General features: G+C 44.2%; 1 protein-coding gene across 1 annotated transcript in view; it reads left to right on the top strand.

The window, feature by feature from the left end:
• LOC131263019 (ankyrin repeat domain-containing protein SOWAHC) overlaps positions 1 to 23,440 on the top strand; it is a 104,984-nt gene that overhangs the window by 25,718 nt on the left and 55,826 nt on the right. The window lies entirely within an intron of this gene.

Below are 23,440 nucleotides of genomic sequence, written 5' to 3'. Positions count from 1 at the left end.
AACAAGGGCGGGCAGGCGAGGTTAGCGAGTGCATCCTCCATAAAGCATAACATTAGCATACGGGAAGAATGTCATGTTAGTATGGTTATTTCTCGGTATTTATAATATACGAGTGGCGCTTATTAAAATTTTCCTTCGCAGAAAACTGTACCATCATGGCGTGGGGACGCCGCCCTTCCGCCGCCTGAATTCACCAACCAACGGACGGCGGATGGCAAGTGGGAAAGAACACATTTTTAATATCCGCGTACCTACACGTCGGGTCATATGTTTTGCCATATCACTTGTACAACAAATAGACGTTGTCGTCGAGTAGTATACACACACACACACACACCCGGCATGAGGTTATTGTGACGGTGGGGAACGGGTGCGAGAAGGCATTGTTGCTGGCTGTTTCTTGGTTGCTGCTGCTGCTGCTGTTATTACTTTTGCTGCCAAAGAACATGACGATCCCGTAAAGTAGAGACGTCAGCGAACACAATGTGCTTACGATCATTAAGCAGGCGCGTATTGCATGTATGTGCGCGTACGTGGAACTCCGGCGGGTTGTGATGAGTACATTAAAATTCATATTCATCTTTTGCCAGTTGCTTTCCGAATTGCTTATCCCCCCCCCCCCCCCCCCCCGCCGTTCAACCCGCACGGCAGCCGCCCTCCTTGCGGATCTTGGAACGCCCCCTGGCAGATTGGCCCAGTAACGGCGAGAGACGACTTGCTGACGACGACGAATATGTGACGCCGTCTTGCGAGCAAAAACCACGTCCGCACACCTCCTTACCTCCCACCCTCTCCCCGCGCCCCGTGGCGAAAAGTCACGCCGTAATGTCCGGACATAAATGTTTATGGCGAGCTGTGTTTAATATTATCAAAAATTATTAAACGTCTTCAGTATGTCTTAATGTTCGGTGCTCATTACTTGCCCTGGCGCACGGAATCCCCGACCGAAGCCACGCGCGCGTGGCAGCAAATGATGCTCATTTCCGAGAAAAAAGCCGTATGTCCTTCTCACTCCGGATGCTGGTGTTCACGGGGGAGAAAAGATTGGCTTTCGTTTTTTTAACGGCCCAGAATGAGTACGTCGGAAAATGACGGCCGTTTTTCCGCGGAGAACGATTAGTAGGCTTTTCTTCTCCGGTTCTAAAAGACGCGCGTAAAACCACGTATGTTTTACCCTTTTTTATAATAAACCCTTTTCGTGAAGGCATTGATGAAAATCCCGGGTAATCGGTGGAAAAACTACACACGTATGCGAATTGGTGTTTATCATCCTCATTCGAGCGTGAGCGGCTCGAAAACGATAATTAGAATAATTGTTTTTCCTCCACGCCATCCGTTTTATCGTCAAACCGACAAAGTTATCTTAAATGGAAATTATTCGTAATGTCTCCATTGGGAATCCTTTTTCGGAAACGATAGAAACTTTCCTGCACACACTGTTGGTGAAAAAATATCTTACCAAAGGAATTGGATTGAAAATTTTTAAGGCTCTAAATTTTTTTGTTTATAAAATTTATATTTAACTTTCCAATATCATTTTTATGTACAAAACGTCCAGTTATCGCTTTTACCAGTTTTATTCCCAGTTGACCTATGGTTTGATCAACCAATTTTAAGTAATATTTTTCATTCGAAAAATCCTACCCAACCAACGGAATTGAACGAAGGGGACCGTTACCGGTTCTCGGTCCGAGCTCACCATCACCGAAAGACATTCGTTTTCGAGTGTCATGCTTCGAAGGCAGATTTAATTATTTTTTCCACCGCCCCCGCCAACCTCCCGTCCCGGATGACACGGCACTGCACCGTAGCTGGGTGCATCCCACGCGCTCGAAATGTTTGCGTTTGTTGCAATATGTATGTATTTTTTTGCTTTGTTTTGTTTTGTCTTCCCTCGGTACAATTCAATAATAAAACACCGTCCGTCCAGCACTTCGTTCACTTGTTCATGTCCATCCTGTGGGCTTTCCGGCGTCCCTTTTTGCGCCTTTTCGCGGGGAATCGTTCGAGCTCTCACCCATTGCGACCGCGTATGCAAATAAGGGCCGGGGCACACGTGTGAGTGTGTATGTGTGTGTGCCGGTGCGCGCGGTTTCACCAGGTTTTACGATGCATCTGCCACAGAAGAGACAATCGACCACCGAAGTATCTTTAATTTAATTGGCCATGTGGATCGGGATTGCCTACCGCGAAGGGTGGGGGTCGGGGAAGAAGTTGTGCCGAGTCCGTTGGGCCTCGGAAAAAAAGTGGGTGGATACAGAGAGCCCTGACTAGATGAACCAGTCTTGCACCCGACGGCAGGATAGAGAACGCCGATTTCCGTGGTTCCTTGTTGCGCCCTTGTATCTTTATTTTGCACTCCCGCACCGTGCCGTCCCGTTCTGCCGTCGTCCGGGCCCTTCGGGCACCCTTTCGCTTGCCCTATCGAGTCGCCCATCTTGTGCTTGATTATTTCGTTCCCTGCCAGCTCGTCCCGCACCACCCGTATCCACTCTGCGCCGTTCGATCGCCTCGAATGGGGCATACTTTTCCCACTGCGATGGCCCGTTCGATTTTCCCTGGTTTTCGACACTGCAGCCGTTGGTCGGATCTTTTTACTTGCGCTCGGGGAGTCCTCTGAAGACTTCTCGATTTCGTCCGCGCATTCGCATGCTGTGCGTGAAATGATTCTGTATAATTAAGTCAAGCAGGCATACGTTCAAATTCGCACATTAGTTTTTATTATTGCCCTCGTTAAGAGGGTGCGAAGTGAGCGATGTTGAATGCGACAGAAATCTGTAAATAGTTAACTCATCGAGTGATACGGAGCAGCTTTTTTCGCCAAATAGGAAATGCAAGATTGTGTATTTTAGAATATAAATTTGCATCATAACCATGCAGTTATTTTATGAAGATTAAAAAGAGATGATTATGAAAGCAAGTTTTTGTCAGCGGATTCATTAAAACATGTATCAAACAATCATTATTTTTTAAAGAAAACAATGGCATGTTCGCTCGACATATAGAATTGAACTAATCCTGAAAAACCTTTGTTCGCAATAGTTTTTTATTTATGTTTTTTTTTAACTCCATTTTCCTTCGTACTGTGCGAAGCAAGAATTGCACCACAAATGGTGGCAAGATTTTCTATACCAGTTTCACTTTATGCTGCTTTTTACAACCAGTTTCACAGTTCACATCTGTTCAGTATAATTGTAGACTATAGGTATTCTTTTCGCGTTGATTTGAACTATAATTATTAAATCTTGCAAAGTTCTCAAACTGATTCTAATTATATGAACTGAACTGTAAATTGTACAACCATCAGAAACATTGTCATCAAAAAATGTTGATGCTATTCTCACTTTGACGCGTATTTTCGATATACCATCCATTTGGAAATGTTCAAGAAAAAATCTCCATTTGTCATTTTATTTTTTTTGTCATTATCAGATTAAAAAAACATTACATGCACAGGAAATATTTGTACAAGTTTCAATGCTTTTCATAGTTGGGCCATAAAAGTCTTCGTAACCCATATAAATAGACTTGTTCAAGTTTTTGAAGTGTTACTCTGAGATGGACCATTTTTATGGCACGAACAAATAGAAACCAGCGCCCGCATCATGTTAAACGAAGGCCATCTACCGGGTTTAAACACCGGACGAGAATGTTGATCAATTTATAGTTGCTGCCCGTTGCCCAATAGATATGTATATAAATTGGCCACCCACCCGGCGCTTCCGGTTTTCCGGACAGAGAAAAATCGGAAACATTGCCTCCCGGCCAGTGCCGATTCCACTAACATGTTCCTGGCCGAAAATGTCGCCCGAAACCATTTCTTTGTATGGTCCATTGGATTTAGGAAAAAGTGAAGAAACGAGCGATCCTTCGAGGCTTTCCACTCTCTCGTCTCCGGGCGTTCGTCCCTTCGAGCGCGCACCCACATTCATTCCGGTATCGGAAGCACCGGCCAAGGTAATGAATTAGTTTTTCGGCCACGCCGTAAACTTGTTAATAGATATTAGGGTGTCAAACGTGTGACAGCTTCCAACCAATCTTGTGGAAAAGTCATTTTTCTGCCGCCCGCTTCGGCCGGGCTGGGTGTTCTTTTCTTCAAGTGAACGCCGGGGTTTCGGGGCCTGGGCGCCGCACTACAGAGAGACAGTTTTTTTGTGGGTGGGCATACCCGAAGGGAGCGCTAGACTTTGGTCGGGACGGCCCCCAATCGGCGGACGCCTCCCAGCGTTTCCCGGTCGATCGAAATGCATGCGTACGTTCCTTTGTTGCCGTGGCCTGGGACAGTCGCTTGATCCATTTCCAAATCGACCGGTTTAGCGTGGCGTACATAAATTGGTGGTCTTACCTCAACGTCGTCGTACTCTCGCTTCGGGGCGGCAATGTTTTGAAGCGTAAGGTGTAGGAATAGCGACGACGGACGAGACGCCGACATCAGCCCGGACAAAGCAGCATAAGAGGTCACAAGAAGTACAACCGGCCAGTCGGAAGGGGCGATGGCGCGGAGTGTGGCGGGCATGTGTCTCTCCTTTGGATGACAATTTTTTCCACCACCATCTCGGACAACGATTTGCGCTGCGAGTTGACATGAGTTTTGCACGGGTTTGATGGAAAAGCTAACGACGGCCGGAAAGATTATCCCCGGCTTCGGGGCACCGGTTGCTCTCGGCCGCCAAGGTTAAGCGACATTAACGACGCCGGGAAGATATGTGACCCGGCCGGCGTCGTGTCGTCAGCCGGTGGTCTCCCGGGCTGTGGAGCCCGAAGCTGCCAAACTGCTCGACGACTATCCACGACGACGGCGACGATCTCAGATCCCTGCGCGCATCGCTCAGCACGGGAAGGAAAAGTAAAAGAATGCGCCCGGCTGGAAGATGACAGACACACATCGTACGGCGTGCTGTTGATGTTGATGGTTTGGCGCCATCTGCTGCACCTCGCCCGGCCCACCCGGTGGAAAGTCCCGGTCCCGGACAACAATGGGAGCCCGACAGTCCATCAAGCCGTCATGCGCGCGACAATGATTAAGATGGCACTGGACATAATTGGGCCGCTCGGTCCGCAGGCTGGTTCGTCGAGCGCCGGAACGAAAATCACCAAAAGCTACTTCGCGAAGCACGGAGGAAAAAAGAACATCCCTGCCGAAGGAACGCATTTTCGCAAGGGCTTTGTTATTTTAGAAGTAGCTGCATGGAAAAATTATCCACTTTTTCTTTGTCGATTCGTTTGGCCTTAAGGCTCACAATGTGGTGCACCGCTGACACTTGACACTCTCTGTCTGAGATGCCGGGGTTGGGAGAAGAAATTCGATAAATTTCAATTTTATTTTGGAAATTTAAAAGCGGCGCTTAATGCCGATTGAAGGGCTCAGTTTGACAGTGATGCATTTTCTTTTCTACGTCGAAAGTAACTAAAAAAGAGGGGAAGAAAATTGAGTAAAAAGTCGATCTTAAAAATGATTAACATTTTTTGCTTTTTTCTCTTGGCGTTTCTCTCTTTACGTGGAAAAACAGTTTCCCACCGTAGCTTAAAAGATTTGATAAACTTCAGTAAATTTTGATTTAAAACGCTTCAAAACAATTTCAACCGAATTGAACTTTCTATAAACCTGAGCAAAGTGGACTTACTTACTGGAGTAAATTTCTACAATACCTTTACAGAAAAATGTGATCAAGTATTTTTTATCAACGATTTGCTACAAAAAGGTTATTCAAGCTCAATCAAATAAGGATAAAACAAATCTTTACAAATGCACTGTACAAGGAGAAAGCCATTAGGAAAAGACATGAATAGAACGGTCTGAATATTCAGGTCCTACTCAACTTATTTCTTTTATCTAATGATTGATGAAATATTGACAAAATCTGCTTATCTGCTTACCGATTTATTTTAGAGTGTATTCCGCTAATTGCACCTCAAGTAAAAACACCTACACGAACTATTGCTTTGTTCAACGATTATAAATAAATTGACTGAAAAAGATCGCTACCGACACAAAAGCGTATGGACTAGTCATCACATTATTTTCGGTTGAAAGAAGCTGCCGACATGCCATGTGCCATGTAGCTTTCCTTCAGAAGTATACAGTATAAATCTGGAGGAATTCAGGACAAAAATGCTCCCATATTCGCGCGTGAAAACGAATTCATTCATCATTACTGTTCATTTGTGTTTGTGTTCAGTAAAATTGTGCTCGTGCAGGTTCTATCCGCACCTTCACTTGCATGTTAAAGTGCTATTTATCAAATGGTTTAAAGGAATCAATTAGAACCGTCTGCAAACATCATTTTATTGAGCCATCCTTTACCGTGCGTAGTTGATTCGGTGATGAAGCAAGGATCGCTTGAAAGCGAGAGGTGGTCGGTAAAAGATGTTGAGATGAGGTTTGGTCCATTTGGTTTTAAACCGCGAACAAAATTGCGTGTACGATGGCGATGGATCGAAATCGCTAGCAAATATGGCGTAATCCGCAGTCACAGTGCGTTCGGTTGAACCCTTCCTTTGATACCTTTTCCGATAAGGATGCTCGCAAGCGGAGAGGATTGCCACGAAGCCAAGCTAGTTTATTGTGCATGTTTATAATGCACCACAGCAAAGGCACATGGTGAGCTTGGACTCGACGATTCTAGCGTCGGGAGGATTTTGCAAATGACCATCATGAAGCGATCCGATTGACAGAGGCAACATATTTGGAAACCAATAGAATGCTCCGGATAATTATGCTATTTGCCGAGGAGGAAGAGTTCATCAGCCAGTCGATTCTATTTCAGAAGCGGCTAGTAGAAAGTCTACAAACTAGTCGAAACACATGTTTTTTTTTGGTTTGGGATTTGGTTGATTTTGACATTTGAGGTTCAAATAGATATTCTTTGTTGGTAGATTTTTCCTAGTCCAAAATTTGTTTCTTCTACCATAGCCAAATTCTATTGCATACTAAAAGTTTGCTTCTGGATAACGCTGAGTAAAACTGATGGCTTCGGAGAGTTAGAAAACGGGATGAACTTCGCTCCGAATGAAATACGACAGTTTTTACTGATGCGACTATGTGGATTACACCGATACCTTCACAGTCCTCCCGTCGGTACCGTAGGCCATCGATTCTGACGAGAGGTACAAAGGCTTTCCGGAGCCCAGGATGCATTCGCAATTGGATCGCTCCACTACCGAATTGGGTTTAAACCTCCAGCAGAACCCCATTTTGTAGCATCCCGAAAATTCAATGCATGGGCATCTCCACCGGCTTTCAAAGCGACGGTCCTTTTTCCAGAACCACGGAAGCTCGTTCAAGTTTGAAGCTGCTGCAATTGAAAACCACAATTGGCCATCGGTACATGACCCACCGTGTGCCCATTTGCCACACGATATTTCTCCACCTTCTGTGTGGAGTGGACGCTCGCTCAAGTTTGTGGTGCCATTCGTTGCCAAATTCTCGAGTCCCGCTGTATGGAATTGGTACCTTGCAAAGGATTCATTTGTTTGTTTCCAACAGAGTGGTATTTATTTTCGTATTTGGTCAGTTTCCAGTTTTCTCAACTTTGCTAGTATTTGAATAACTAAGTAATGTCATAATGGTGAAATTTTACGCTATTCCGTTTAAATTACTGATCAGTTTCATTTATAATTTCTAGAGCTAGCGGGTGTATTTTATGTAAAGTTCAGTAAGTCGCGTATTACCTTCTTAAATTATGCAATTTTAATTTCATGTAGATTTAGAATTTGCCCATTTGTTCTAAATTTTATTCCGAATTGCTTGTATTCTTAAACGTCCAACTTGGCACACACTGTAACAAGCTCCAATTTCCACCAAAAAGAACCCCCTTTACGAATTAGAAGCGTCCAACAAACGAGCTGCACATTCGGATTGCCTGCCAATTGGCTGCAACATGGCACCGAGCATCAACACTTGCATACGGCACGCAAGCCAACACGAGGGCAAAGAATCCACCGGCAGGCGGCCACTCCAGCATCCTTGAACTGTAGAGTGCTAGGATGCAGCCATATGCAGCGCTGCAGTGGCCGTGGCTCACCCCAACCCGAACGGGCCAACCAATACCGAACGCCCCATGTTTACGGAAACAGTCATTGATAAATTAATAAATTTCCTGAATCGGTCCACTTCCATAACCGCACGAGCGAGCGGGAGACCCCCGGCTCGGTTGGAGGCGGCACAGTTTATGGTCTGGCTCTCCTCGCGGATCGCCTCCGGAACCACGTGTCCCCCGTGGCCGCTACGCTACGCGGCAGTGGCGAAACGGTGAATCTTGCACTACCCGGACCACAGGCGTGTCGTCCCCGGGAAAGCGTTTGCCGAAAATTCCAAATTGAAAAAGATCGCATCGAATTAAAAGGTTGGTCGTACTCGTAATCGAAGTAAATTGCGGATAATAAATTAAACTGCTGCCGTAGTGCCTGGCCGGGACAAACCGGAACCGGCGTCTCCCGCTCTTCTTCGCTTCGCTCACGGGCCGCGAGTTCTGCGTGGGCATGGAATTGGGATCCGTCCACAAAAAAGGGAAACCGCAGAACGAGCAGCAATCGAGACTTTCACAACAAAGCGATCTGCATTGCACATCGGTGTGCTACCGCAGGGTGATCGATGATTATTGCGAATGCAATTGAGGCCGTGCAGGTATTTTTCGAGAGTTTTCAGTGCGTGCCCGTGGAGCGAGGCTGTGATCCGGGACACCGGATGGCTGCCGAAACGACTGTTAATGATTTAATGGGAGAGCCACCATTGCCTGATGCGGATGTGCCAGTGCATCTTAGTTCCGGTTTTATGCAAAGATCGTGCCGTTTGGTTATGTACACTAAATTGTACTCAGAATTTACGAAATCGATTTATTCTTGATTTTTTTTCGCTTTTACTTTGCAGGGTTTTGTTGGACATCTTAATGCGGCACTAAATTAAAATTCGTTTTGTTTAAGTTTTACTGTGTTCACTTTGTCGCAATCATGTGTTTTTCAGAAAAACAATATTCTATGTTGAACATTATTCATAAGTGAATTAATTTGGAATTCAAAGCTTATTGTTTGTTAAAATATTAAAGTTGAAGCAAAACTGATAGTCAAACTTTTATCCTGTTTCGACAACACATCGACTGACGTCGAGAAATACTTGTTCATTTAAAAAGTTCACAGATATTGTTTCCTTAGTAACGTCTTTCGTCAAATTATTGATGATATAATAGAGGAACGAAATTTTCATATGCATCAATTTTATATCTATTGCATATTTGAGCTTTTTTTTAGTATGACGTTTAGTGTACACTAGAAACTCCACCACCATTCTGAACCGTCGCTTCTGAAACATTTCATACGTTAAGTTTAACTGCATACATTAAGATACTGCAAATGTTGTTGTTTGTTTGATCACTGTTTTTTTTATAAAACCGTCAATATTTTACAATTTAACTCAGTTTAACTCACACAAATAAAACAAGCATGTAAACAAATGTCAAGGTGTATCCACCATAGCTACAACAAGGAATTGTACATCACGGGGAAATTGATGAAAAATCAAACATTTTAAATATGCCAATATTGTAACTATTAAATTAAATCAATCTTTCAAGTAAAGAGTAAACTAGAGTTGTGTAAATCTGATTCAGATTCATGAATCTGAATGAATGCCTGCCTTATAAGGGATTCATGAATCTTTCATCGAGATTCACGAATCCTGAAGACACACCAACTGATGAAAAGTCTCCAGCCAAAAATGGGTTGAGGGAACACCGTTTTGTTTTTGGACGCATTATCCACGCCCATGAAAGAATCGGGGAGATTTTTGACAGATCCATAAAAGATTCATGAAGATTTATTAAGGTTTCGAAAGATTCATTAAGCTTTGAAGATTCGAATCCGCAAAGATTCATAAGCACAAAACTAGAGTAAACCCATAACTCTTTTCTCAACCTCTTCTTCACCGAACAACGCCGGGGCGTCAAGCTAGTAAACCATTTTTTACCAAGAGCATATTTTAATTTTATGGTGTTGGATACTCGCATGTACTGTGTGAACCGTTACTGTGGAAAAATAAATTACTTTCATAGCTTCTTCCACCTTTATCCTGTTGGTTTTTACAGAAAATCTCGAAGTATTTTGTCATTCTCTGATGCGGTATTAAAAAAAACTGAGTGCACAAAGGTGACGTGACCTATGACCGGCCGAAGATGTCGGGTCGCGTGGGCAATACCGTGTCTAGCCTACGCGCTGGCCGGGTAATGAGCACCTGAAGGCGAAATAAATGACCGCACAGAAATTAGAACAGATGAGGCGCACACGCCGCGTCACTACTGCACCGGCCAAAGATGCCCCGCCGACCGTCTCGCACTTGGAACGTACGCCCTCCGCCCCCAAAGAACGAAGAAATGATTTATGCGCTGTTTGAAGTAAAATATAGCGTTCGCATCTTGCCTGCTTTCGGTGGTCGGTTGGGCGCTCAGCTTATTCTGATTTTTATTTTATTTCGCTTTTGCACCCCGTTTCGCCCACCCCCGTCTGGCGCGTTCTCATCCCGCGAGTGAAGTCGTGAGACGTCCATTCAATGGTAACTTTGTTCGTTCTTTTGCATACTTGTTTTTTTTTCTTCTCTTTACTCTCCGAATTCTTTTTGACGATGCCTCGCGGCCCTCCGGGGTCCGTGTTGTTTCTCCGGCGGGTGCTATTGTTGAACCTATTATTCATAGTTTTGCTGTTACGTGGCCTCCGTACCATGTGCTTCCACTCGGGTGCGGGTGGTTCTATCCAAGAGCCTGTCTCCCTGATGACGTTGTTGAACATTTTTCTTAAATCCAACAGCATTTGGGTCCAGCTATGTGTGTGCTGCTTCTGTCGGTTTGTTTCGCCCCTTCGCTGTATCCCTCTATCCCGAAAGTCAAATACGCCCTAACGAGCATAAAACTCGGCCTGCCGCCACAAAGGCTAACCTCGCCAAACAGGGGGACGGCGGAAACAGGGCTCCGTTACAAGATGGGCGAAGAAAAAAGTTAGACGTTAGCGGGCGGTTCAACAATGTGAATGATATGCGTGTGAGAAGCTGTGAGTTAGTATATTAGATAAATTGAGGATTATTTATTGCTCTCGGTCCGGGGGAACGGGCCCCGGGTTCTAGGCCGCAAACTCCGCACATCATCTCGAGGGCTGAAAGTGCTTCCGTTTGACGCTCGACGTGAAGATGAGAAATGAGATGACAAAGAGTCCAAAGCTACTGCATGTTTCTCACCGGTCCGAACTCACAGCAAATCATTTAATTTTTTGACAGATTTCTCATTTCGCGCTTTTTTATAGCTTTTTGAAATTATGTGTGAAATTGCAGCAACATGTTATTCTTTTCCGTTCATCTTTCCATCGCACAGCATCTTTCCACGCACATGATACTGTAAAAAGCCGTATTTGTTTTGTGCATATTGGTCAAGTTGCGAAACTTGTTTCAAGTGTTCTTCTAATTTGTTCTTTCGAAATTCGACACATTTTATCGAAACGGTGTGTGAAGCCTCAGGAAACTGCTGCGTTGGTATCGACTTATCGAAGGCACGACAAAACAGGCAGCTCAATTTCTTCCAGTGAAAGCAGGAAATGTGGAAAATATTTATTATTTACATATTTATCAGTTCCCGGTAGCCATGTTTTAAGTGGCAGCTAACTACCGGTGAAATTGATTTTCTGACAGTCAAAGCAAAAGCTCGGTAAATTATCTTCTGCACCGAGACTCGACGTCCCGGCACACGGAGATCCTCCCCCCCCCCCCCCCCCCTGCTTCCCCTATCGCGCGCAGGACGTTCTTCTCCCCTCTTTGAGGACACCGGAGTCCGTCCGGCTCCAAACTAGTCGCTAAATGTGCACGCACGATCGCATGAGCGCCGCGTGCAGAGCCAGCCCCGTTTGTCAGCATCGTCGGTCGATGCATGATGCTGGATATGATTGGAAACAAGTCCTTCGGGGCATCATCGAACACACGGTTAGGTGGCGGCTGCCGTTGCTGCTGCTGCTGCTGCTACTACTACTACACGGCTCCCGGCTGCAACCGTGTGGACGGTTGGGGCACATGAAGGAGTATAAAAATAATTACGAGCACCTCGGTCACTTCCCCCAAAAGTCAAGCCAACGACTCTGAAGGCCCAGCCCGCCTATGGTGGGGGGTGGTCCGGCCGCGTCCCAGCGCGTACGGGCAGCAAGAAGTATTATTGGCAAATAAATAACACGTGTAGGACGAGCCGGAGATATATATCCTTCAAATTGAAATACAAACAATTACAAGTCCTAAATCGATTTTCTTTAATTAAGTCTACCAACTAGCAGCGAGCCCCAGACCCGACGGACACACAGGGACAACCGTCGCCACCGAAACCCTTTTCGGGATCCAAATATTGCAAAGGGTGCGTTGGTGAAAAATTCATTTCCAATATAAAATGCCCTCGGAGAGTGAGTGAGTCGCGAACCCACGGACGAGTGCAGGCTGTTTTGCATCGTCTTGTTTTGCTTATTGCAGTTGCCGAGTTTACACATATCTTTAGTTTTTTCTTTTGGGAAACTTTTAACCCTTCAATTGTTAATTTTGTTTTCAAGTGGATGTAATATTGTGTTCAAGGATTATTTTATCCAGGACGATTTTATAATAGCTCTAAAAATTAAATGCAACACTTTAATCAGGTCTACGTGATCTTCTCTTATTGTCACTAAAATATTTAATTATTCATTTTTGTATGTACGGAAATTCAGATACGTTTTCGATCCATAAAACATCATTAAAAATTACCTAAGTTTTCGATTCATGTAACACGTGAAATTATGCCGCTCACTGCAGGGTTTACATGCACATTTACCCGTGGTGGGCTGGCTTCATCCTGTCCTGTCCGTGCAGCCCTACACCCGACGACATGGTGGTGAAGGCTCTTGTTAGCAAACACCTTGCGCTTTGGCGAAACGACTAGCGAAGCCCGCCGGTTCTCCCTTCCGCGGGGTGGAGCATGCACTGGCTGCCACGAAGATTGCGGTCCCGGTTCCAATTGTTCATCCATTATCTTAAGGCTTAAAGCCTTGGAATGCACCTGAACGGCATATTATTAGGGACATTCGCGTTTCGCGAACCGGGGTACTCGCACTCGCCAGACACGCATAACGAGGTTTCGAATGGCCCAAAGGGAGTGCACTCGAACGGCATCCCAAAGCAGAACCGGCACACAGCCCCCGTCCCTTCAGCCACCTCGCAGCTCGAAGACCTGCCCAACGCAGCGCATTCCGGTTCGGAGTGAAAGGAACCCTCGGGAAGCAAAATAACAAAACCGCTCCGAAAGACGAATCGAAATGTAAATTATCAATTTAGCTGCACAAAATGTTGCACCCGGAAGGGTTTGGCTGCGCATACAAAATTCTGGGACCACGGACCATCTTTACGCTAAAGATAACGACCGACGCCAAAGATAACATATGAAAAGGATGAGTGAAGCGTACGGGAAGGAGTACAGGATTGCGAACAAGGAGAAAAGCTAGTTACAAAAACCAAAACAAATTTAATGGGTCTCTTAACGCTGTCGGAATTAGGGCTAATTAACTAACTTTTTGCACCGCATCGGAGCTCTATCCTCCGGTCAACTTTCCGTGCCGAACAGAAGGTCTCGTGAAAGAAGTGTTGAAATCATTTGGTTAGTCTCAGCTTCTCTCTTAAAATGCAACGAGAACTCAATCTGAAAAAGCTTTTTCGCTCGAAGAAAATCCCAACCTTTTTTTCGCACAAATTTTTCGTGCGCTTATTATGAGTTCGACGGCAATCTTTTGTATTCTCGCAGCATTGGAGCATATGCTTCATTTGTGCGCTAGATATTCGATACAATGTTGCACTTATTGGTGGTGGGTTTTTCGTTTTTTTTTTCTTCTTTTTCGGAAAGATTTTTGCGATCCTTCCGCACGAGTGCGTCAATGCTGAGAAAAAGCGTCAAGTTTTGCGGCTAATAATGATGTTCTCGAAAGTCAAACCAATTTAAATGAATTCCTGGTAATGGTGTTAATTCATGCTTTTTGTTGCCGCAATGATCACGCTTTGCTGTTCGCCGTTTATAGTTTGTTGCTTCAAATGTTCTTTTCTAAATTGCTGAACGTGTTGAGAACCGTGCTTCAACATTGCTGTTATGTGATTCATATTCACAATAATAAACCTGAACCTTTTCATACAAGTTATGCTTGAAGATGTGAGTGTTCTTCATTCAACTCCGAGTTATTTTAAAAGATTCGAAACAAAGCTTTCAAGTTCTGATTTAATACAAACTCAACAAAGGAGGAAAATGTTTTCGTCGATACAAAGGTACGTCACCCTAAGAAAAGAAATCATGAATTGAGGACATTGGGGCAGCCGTCATCTACCCATGGCCGCCAGACGGGGTCTTGTTTATTCCGAATCACGGAACGGCTTCGATGCACTTCTAAATCATATTTTTAGCCTGCCCACTAATTTAAGCAAAATAATAACGTCCCCTTCTTGTCCGCTGCGGGTACAACAAAATTCCTACTAATTGCTATCAGTGCATCACTTTTCTTGTCGTTCTAATTGAAAACATTCTCACCGCCGGCCGCGCACGTTCGGCGCAGTTTCCCGGGGCGCGATCCGGAAAATGCTGCCAGCGTACTTTTGCCGCTTGTTTTAATGCTGCCCTGTGTAAACACCCGGGCTTACAATTTACATTCGGTCTAACACGACGTTAAACATGATGAACGCTACACTACTGCCGCACGGTTGGTCCCCTCGAGGGGTCGAGAGGGTCCTGTTTGGATCGCAATACGCGTATGCGCGACCGGGAGGTGAGAGCTAAGAAGGATCAATAAATTATATACACCTCGCGACGAAATACGGGCAAAGGCAGAAACATGCGCGAACATATTTTTGGGACAAATTCAGCCATGTGCCAAGGGCCTGGCGTTTCGCGGTGATTTGAAAATAGCACTTGTATGCACGACTGATCGAGTGGATAAATACATGTTTTTATTTTAAACTTGAAATGTTTTAAGGTTACTCAATCTCGATGTAGTCACAAATGTTTCCCATGAAGTGCATCAGTCGTTTTAAGCATCCATTTTGACAAGTCTTGCGATGCACTTTAATGAATCTAATGTTGGTGTATTTAATCACCTAACAAGGTCCATGTTTCATTGGTTCGGAAGAGTGTATTTTGCGCGACTGCCACCAAGGATGCGCCGTGTTTCCGTGCATACACATCCGCCATTCACCAACGCGGGTCCAATTCGTTTTGGTTGTGTCAGTGTCGATCAGTTCGTCACTTTCTCGATTCATACTCCGATGTTTCTTTTTTCGCAAAATTATTTACCAGCATGTGAAACGTGGCTAGTTCGTTTGTACAAGCCAAAGTACAAGGTTGTTGCTTTTTTTTGTTGCGAATAGCTGCTATGCATCGTTTCAGACGAATTTTTGGCAATTCGAAAGGCTTTTAATTAGTTTTATAAAAATAAAAAAACGTTGTAGAAAATCAGTTTTCTTATTTTTTTGTCAAGGATATCTACTTTGACTCTATCCAGCTAGTACACACAGCTTGTTACAATTGATATTGAGGGATTCTAGTGCCTGTACACCTAAGGGCATCACGTGTCCTGACTATATTTTTGGTACATTAATCCTCCAGGTTAACTGCTTGCAATGACCCAATGTCCTGTCAAGTACTTTGAGGGGAAAGGAAAATTTTAAAAACCACTTTTATCCTGAAGCAGTTTTGGAGTGTTGTCCATCGTTCCTCGTTATTATTTTCTTTTTCCCATTAGCTGCGATATTGGTTTGGTCTCTCTTGAATCTCTCTTGCTGTATCCATTGTCGTGTTACGATGTCTTATCAACCAAGGATGTTTGCTTTTAGATTGTTCGGCAGATCATTATTCTAAGGATGATACTCTTGTAGACGCTTCTTAGTTTCTAACCTTTTATCCATCTGTTGTCCTAATGGTTTCCTGTATGACTCACGCATTGTAACAAATATGTTTTCCCGTTGCTAATGGGACTTATAAAAAGACTCTCCAATATCCGAATGATATGACTGAACGATATTCAAGGATAACGATAGCAGAGTAACACATACTGAATCAATAATAAGGGCATGTCATGTTCCTAGAAATGGTTATATTTTTTGATGAATCAATTTGGATTCCTGTCAAAAATGTTTAGTTTGACCTTTTCGCTTGATTTAATAAAGTTATCAAACATTCTCCTGGGACGACCACGTTGTAGCACTTAATCTAGTCCACGGCATGTTAGCTAGAACCATAGCGCCCATCGAGCTTCGGGTCAGAATTATGCTTAATTAGCTGAATTAATCAGACATTAGGTATGAAGCGCGTGTGTGTGCCGGTGTTTTCGGTACCGTTCTTTTTGTCATAACATTTGAAATATTCAGCATGTTTTTACACACTTTCCAAAAGCCACGGTCGGGTCGTAAATTACGAAACGCACGAGAACGCCGACCCCCCGAGCACAGTCCCTCTCCAGCGACCCGGCGTCACGTTAGGAATGCGTTGAAATATGCTTCGTAAGAAAATTTATTGTTTTACATGCACCGTACTCCCGGATCGGTTTTGTCTCATTTTTTTTTATTCCTCACTCGAGAGGGTGTCGTTGCATTCGAGCGTAAACTAGAGACAGTGGAAAGCTAGGGTTTTTGTATGTTTATTTTTTTTTTAGTCTCCTCCACTACCGGCTGTGTGTGTGCGCCCATAAACCACATAAAAGCAGTTCCAAGCGATAATAAACCGTGTGCGCCGTGTTTTCCGATTTGATTGCGGCATCGTTTAGTCAGTCGTCGAGCTCTAGCGCGGTGTTGTTGTTGACGATACGCGGCGGAGAAAAAAGCCACAACGAAACGTCAAAATAAATAAAAAAAATAAAAAGCGAGAAGATACTTAATGCATTTATGGACGTGCCAAACGGAATCGGTTGGGGAGGGATTGGGGTGGATGCTGTTTAGACAAGATGCACCATAAAATTATCTATATGTCAAACAATTTTAGATAAATGAGACTAAAATACGAGCCGTGCGACATGGGAGATGATAAAAGCTGATTTACGCCCGCTTCTCGATGAGTTCATTCGCTGTATTTAGAAGTTATCTTTCGGTGTCGTCAGGAGACACAAGGAAAAGTTTTGAAAGAGCACATGAACGGGAGAAAGGAGACTTGTTGCTGTTTGTCCAACGAGCGGGGGAACATTGGTATCTTAATTTTCGCATGCTGAAACGCATTGCAAGGGTTTTTAATTATTACAAGAATGCATTTGGTGCAATTAAACAAAAGTCACTTCTTTTTCGTATCGTCGCTCATCCGGTCGTCGTCTGGCGGGCAAATGTCTACCCCGTGGATCACTTATATCGCGTTTTTACTTCCAAACATTTGCGACAGAGAAAAAAACAAACCATCTCGACACCCCTTTTCGGGCATTGCGTCGATGTGTGGTCGTCTCGGATCGGTTCGGCTAGATTTTGGAACCTCCAGATTGGTGGCCCGGCGATGATTTAGCGCGCCCTGGCAGGCTGTAAAAATGAGTAATTAGCCCCCCTTTCTTTCCGGATGGTGTCACTTGTCGTCTCGCGTCTTCAGGGAACTGCTGAATCGAAAAGATTTTGGGTTGCTGAGATGATGTGTGGGGGAGCAGAAGAGGAACGCTGATGCTGCTGCTGTTGGCGATGAGAATTGCCTCATAGTTTAGTTTCGGAAAGGAAATGTATGACAGTAGCATTTACAACTCACTCACATGCGCGCGGATGTGAACGGGGCGCGAACGGTGGCGTAAGAGTTGGATAAGGATCGAAAGAGTGAATCGGATGGACGAAGGGTAGGGAAGAGCGATGGCGGCGATAAACATTCGATGCCTGAAACGATTCCGAAGCGGTCGAACATGATGGGAAACGGGAGGGGTAAAAAATCACATGGAAGCCAAAATGTAGCCAAAAACTATGGCGCGATGGCGACGGACCTCCCTCGTTTATCATACACACTGTTCGAGACCTCCCAGCCCGTAGGGAAACGGTGGTGGGGTGTGTTTAACTGGTGGAACATGTGTTTTCAGTTTAGTGATACAAGGATTTCTATTTCGAAGACCATCAGCGCGGGTCACACATGGGAAAAAAGTGTGCGCATTCCGCAAGACAAGCAAGACATAGGGAGCTAGAGCTCAGAACACCGAAACGATCGCTACTTTGTGACGAATAATCAATGTACGATCAACTGGGACATTTGTCTTTGGAAATTAGTCCACCAAAGGGCAAATGTACGGGAAAATAAGAAACGTTTCCTTCGAGATGGCAGGAAAAGAGTTTTCCACGTGCTGTAGATAAAAATTCATATAAAACAGGCGTACCCAAAGCGTACATCTTCGCGTTGATCGCTGGTTCCTCATTAGGCAGGATTTAGCAGAAGGGCTTCCGTTTTTAACGTCCTCTCGTACCATTCTAATTAACATACTCTTGCCTGGGAGTAACAAAAAAGCGGAGGGAAACCACCCGCCGCCAGGCAACTTCTTTTGAGAAGATTTATACAAAATTCCTTACATTCCCTGCGCATATGTGTAGCACCAATAAATTAGATTAATTATTACTCATTTTTTGTGTGTGCCCGACTTTTTGCCCGCTGCTGGGAGCATCATTTCACCCACACGGTAAGCCGGGTTTTCCCTGCAGCCTCAAGATTTTATGTGCTCCAAAAGGCGACGATGAAACGACAACCCGTTGCTCCAGGCATGAGCATTCACAGTTTGTCATAAATTAATTTGCATATTTCTTCGCCGAATGCGCGAAGGTGAATTCTTTTACTGCGGCTCAGTGCGGACGCTGAACTGCTTATGCTCGCGATGATCACCCAATTTTCTAGCGGTGGATAATAAGGGGGATTTATGTAAGCATAATGCGATCACACACTCACACACATGGAGTGCGAGTCGTGAAAACTTTGCAGATATGTGGATATGCAGATGGATGTACTATATTCCCAGCAGCGTGGGGAATGATTTTCGGGTTTATCCAACAAGTCTGTGAGTGTCTCCACGCGAACTGACGTGATGCTAATTACCAGAAATCCCTCATCCCTCGAGCCGAGCGCGAAAATACGATGTCGCCAGCAAAATCTGCTGGTGATAATTTTAGCCCGCCCTCTCCACTGCCGTTCCCGGTTCGTGGTGACTAACGCTTCAGAGTTCATTTCCACGAAAAATGACTGCGAACGGCCCTGGGAAGTGCGCGTGGCCTTCGAACGGGACGGAATGTGGGACCCCATCGTATTGTCATCGTTTCGGTGGAAAACCCGCACTCGCAGCCGACACGGCCCCGCGTCGTCTAATGACGGTGACGAGCAGCACGGATGGACGCATCGCGCCGGTGAACTCCCTCCCCAAAAGCGGAGCATGGATCGTCGAAAACGAATCCATCATCGCGCTCGCGAAACCCTTGGACTGCGAAAGCCGTGTGGCCAAGAAGCAGAGGAGCAGATGACATGAGCTGTTACGTTTTGTTTGCAATTAAATTAACCGGTAAAACATAATCATTTCCCGGGGACGGTGCGAGAATATGTTGCACGCCCGTCCGTGCCTCAAGTGGGGGGCGGCTTCCGGATGAGCTGTTTTTCGGAACGGATGATTTGTTGTCACACGTTTTCTTGCAGTAGCTTCGCACGATCCGTCAACTTGTTATAAGGATGCTCTTTTTGCTCGCTACCAATCCGTACCAATTTTCCCCGTTAGGTTTTTCCTCAAGCGAATGTATTTCGAACCTTTACACTTATCTTTAAAAAAATATCTTGTCGCATGCATCGTTTCAACTTGACGGTCTTCTGTAAATCAATTTCTCTAGTTTTCTGTTTATTGAAGATCCCTCATGTTTCTTAAATAATTTGTTCACCTTCGAAAAAATGGTTGGTTGTTTTTCTTTCACATTTTCAAAAATGCATACTTCTTTTCCTTAGTTTTTTACAATTAACGTATGTTTTTTTCATGGTTTATCTAATGAGAAAAATTATACATCATGTTTTACGTAAAATCTAAATTTTCGACATCATTACCTCAATTCGACATGTTTTGTTTAATACCCCGAGCTTGTCACCAAACTACTATTAACGAAACATACTTTTCAGTAATAATAATCTCAACTTTTAAAACTAGGGTAACTGTACCAATAGTGGTGCACTTAGTACTGTAAATATCAATTAGATGTAATTTATGAGTGTTAAGAACACAATATTCCACACATTTGAATCAATTATGATCGAAACATGACTTTTCTTCTGAAAAACATTGATTTTTACCGTAAACCATACAAAATACACGAAAAAAAGTGTATTTTTCTTCCTAGTCGGTTGCTCCTATTATGGTGGTATGGTTCCTATAGTTGTGGTATCGTGTTCCTATAGTGGTGGTAGTACGAAAAACTTGAATATATTTTGACTATTACTTATTTTTGGAGCATATTTCAAACAGAACGGTAAAATACTCCTTGACCAATGCGCTGTCATTGAAAAGACTGTATTGTTTTACCGAAATATGTCCAATTTTAATTCATAAAAAATGCTCTGAATATTACAGCTTAAACAATAGTACGTGCTTTATAGCGTATCCTTCGCCCGCTTTCTTTTTTCTTTCCTCTGCTTCTTCTGCTGAGCCATCTCTCCAGTTCCGCTTTGTTTATTTTGTAGAAACAGAATAAAATCACTAAATTTACCTGATTATATTGGCCAAAACCGGAATAAAACTAAAATATACTTGTGAAAAAATCTATGGCTACTATAGGAACAACTTGGGTTTTTGTGCCTATAGTGGCACTATAGTAAAAACTATAAAAATATAATAAAATTATGCTAAAATGCACAAAGTTCGTATAAATCAATTATATTGGGGTATGTCAGTAGCGAAATCATATGGTTTTAATGATTTTGCAGTGATTTATAGCCTTAAGGAAATCATGATATTCGTTATAGATTCTTAAGAAATGCAGCATGTTGGGACAACCTGTTTTGAAAATATGAATTTTTGAACTTCTATATTACGGAATGAGATGGTTCATCTTTTAAACACTCCGCAGAAGATCAAAGAACATTTCATAGAAGAACAAATAACTCCATTGTATATATATCGGCGTAGAGCTAGGATTTTATTCCACTACAACCACTATTGGTACTAGTTCCACTATGGGTGCACTTACCCTATTACCATAAATCAAAACTATTAATAACAGTGCTGCTTCTCTGGAAATCACATGTCGGCGGCGGTCTTAAATTGTGGTATTACGAACAAAACTCGCAAAGTAGCTACAATTGTAATAATGTATCAATTGCCCGTGGAGGCAAGAGTGTCCGAGTGTCCTTTTTACAGGGAATTTAAAGTTTTATCAGCACACAAGGGCCAGTTGAAAGTTCCGCACATGGTGGAAACTAAGAGCGAGGGAAAAAAGAAATCTATCGCTTGGTGCGACCATAAATTTTGATTAACCGTAAAGATTAATAGTGGGAGATTTTAAAAGTACCGCACGGCTATCCCCTTACCCTCCCCCAAGGTCCTGCTGGTAGCACTAAGAATGTAGTATACGATGCTGATGCTGGCATATGTTATCCTTCCGGCCCCGGCCTGCCTGCCTGCCCACCAACCTGCCCGCCGGTCGCGCTCCCGTGGAAGATTGGTCATGTTCTGTGGCCGGGCCGAAGGACGAGGGAACTACATCATTTTTGTGCCGGAAGGTTTTTTGTTCGTTCCTTTCGCAGCGGTGTTGGGTTTGCCACGGATAAAAAGGATCGTGGCTGGTGGAAAAACTCCCCTTGCCCCGATGCCCGGGAAGAGAGTGCCCGAGCGTGCTCGGACCACTGCTCAACTACTCCCCGGTGGCCAATGGTCGAAAAAGTGGTCAGTTTCACCTTCTGCGCCCACCGTCGTCGGTTCACTACAAGCACCATCCCCCCCAAGCACCATCTTCCCATTCCCCATCGGTGCCACTCACCACGGGTTCTGTCGTGCCAAAAAGGATGCGTTAATTAAAGCGGTCAGTTCTGTGGGAGTTTGTGCGAACCGATCCGACCCAAAACGGGACTCCAAATTCACTCCGACACTCTTTCTGACCTTCCATACTTGGTCGGTTTGCTCGCAAACGCAGGGGGAGGAGAAGGCGTGGGGAGCAAAAAAAAGTTTTGGATATTTATGAACACAAGAGTGTGGCGGTGCTCGCTTCATTTGATAATGAAAATGTTTAGTGGGGAAAAGCTTTTTATGCAAAAATTAGAATTATTCTCCGTCGGGAGTTGACTGGCTTCCACCCCCCCCCCCCCCCCCCCCCACCCCCACACCCCGCCAAACCTTCGTGGGTTACGGATCAACCTGGCTGAACATTTATGCGTGTGCTGCGTGTGTGCTGGCCGATGTAGACCGACCGGCGGGGAAAGTACCACAGAAATATGGTTGTTTATGAAATGTTTCAGCTCAGCTCAGCTAACCCTTTCACCATGGAAGGAAGGTCCCTACGGATGTGAGGTTAGAAACATTTAGAGCTAGAACAGCCGAACCCGAATGAAACTATAGTCATTTCCGACGCCCCTGTGAAAGGCTTCCTTGTGGCTAATTATTATTATTATATTTAAGTCTTACTTAACAGACCAATAATATCTCCATATTTTAAATTGAAATAAAAAAACACTATCTCCCGCATATTACTCGACACGTTGGGCAAGAATAAGTCGACATCGGTTAAGTCGAACGTCAAAGGTCTTCCATCATGTGAACGTTCTTTCTAAAACGAGCTAAATTTGATCTCCCCCGGAAAACTTTATGTTCCTCATAAGTCAATCCGACCATTTCACGCCTCACGGATGGATTGCCGCTCTCGTCACCCAATTGTTGACGTAATGACGCCGTCGCCCTTCTTTTCCGGGCTTGACATACTTGACCGATCATCTGTTTGCCGCATGTTTCGTGCGTGTCACCAATTCTTGAACAGCTGGCATTTTCAGTGTGAGAGCTGTCGAAGATTGATATGGGGATCATTTAAAGCAGAAGGCAGTTGTCCTACGAACTTTAAGTGGTGGTAACAATATAATGTGGTTGTAGGTTCAAATGTTCAATTATTTTTTAAATATCTGAACTTTAATTGTAAATCACAACTCCACGAAATTTGATACAGTATGTGTATGCTCTCCGATTCAAGTGCCAAGTAGAGGGATGCCATTTCCATCACAAAGAAAATCGTTCCCGCTCAATTCGTTTGCCCTTTTCAAAACCCATCCACAGGCAACATTATAATCATGCAATCATTCAGCATCACCTCCACGAACGGTAACAGGTCATCGAAAGGTGCATCATCGTAGTGGGAAAAATAATTACGCCTTCGCTTTTCCTGCTGCACCTGATGCCCTTTCGCGCGCCGATGACTTATGCCGATTGCACCGGTACATATTGAACGCGTCAAGTGTTGCATTGGGCCGCGGGAAATCAA

The sequence above is a fragment of the Anopheles coustani genome, chromosome 2, assembly GCF_943734705.1.
Source record: "Anopheles coustani chromosome 2, idAnoCousDA_361_x.2, whole genome shotgun sequence".
NCBI classification, from domain to species: Eukaryota; Metazoa; Arthropoda; class Insecta; order Diptera; family Culicidae; genus Anopheles; species Anopheles coustani.
This window is presented reverse-complemented; position numbering and strand designations above follow the sequence as displayed.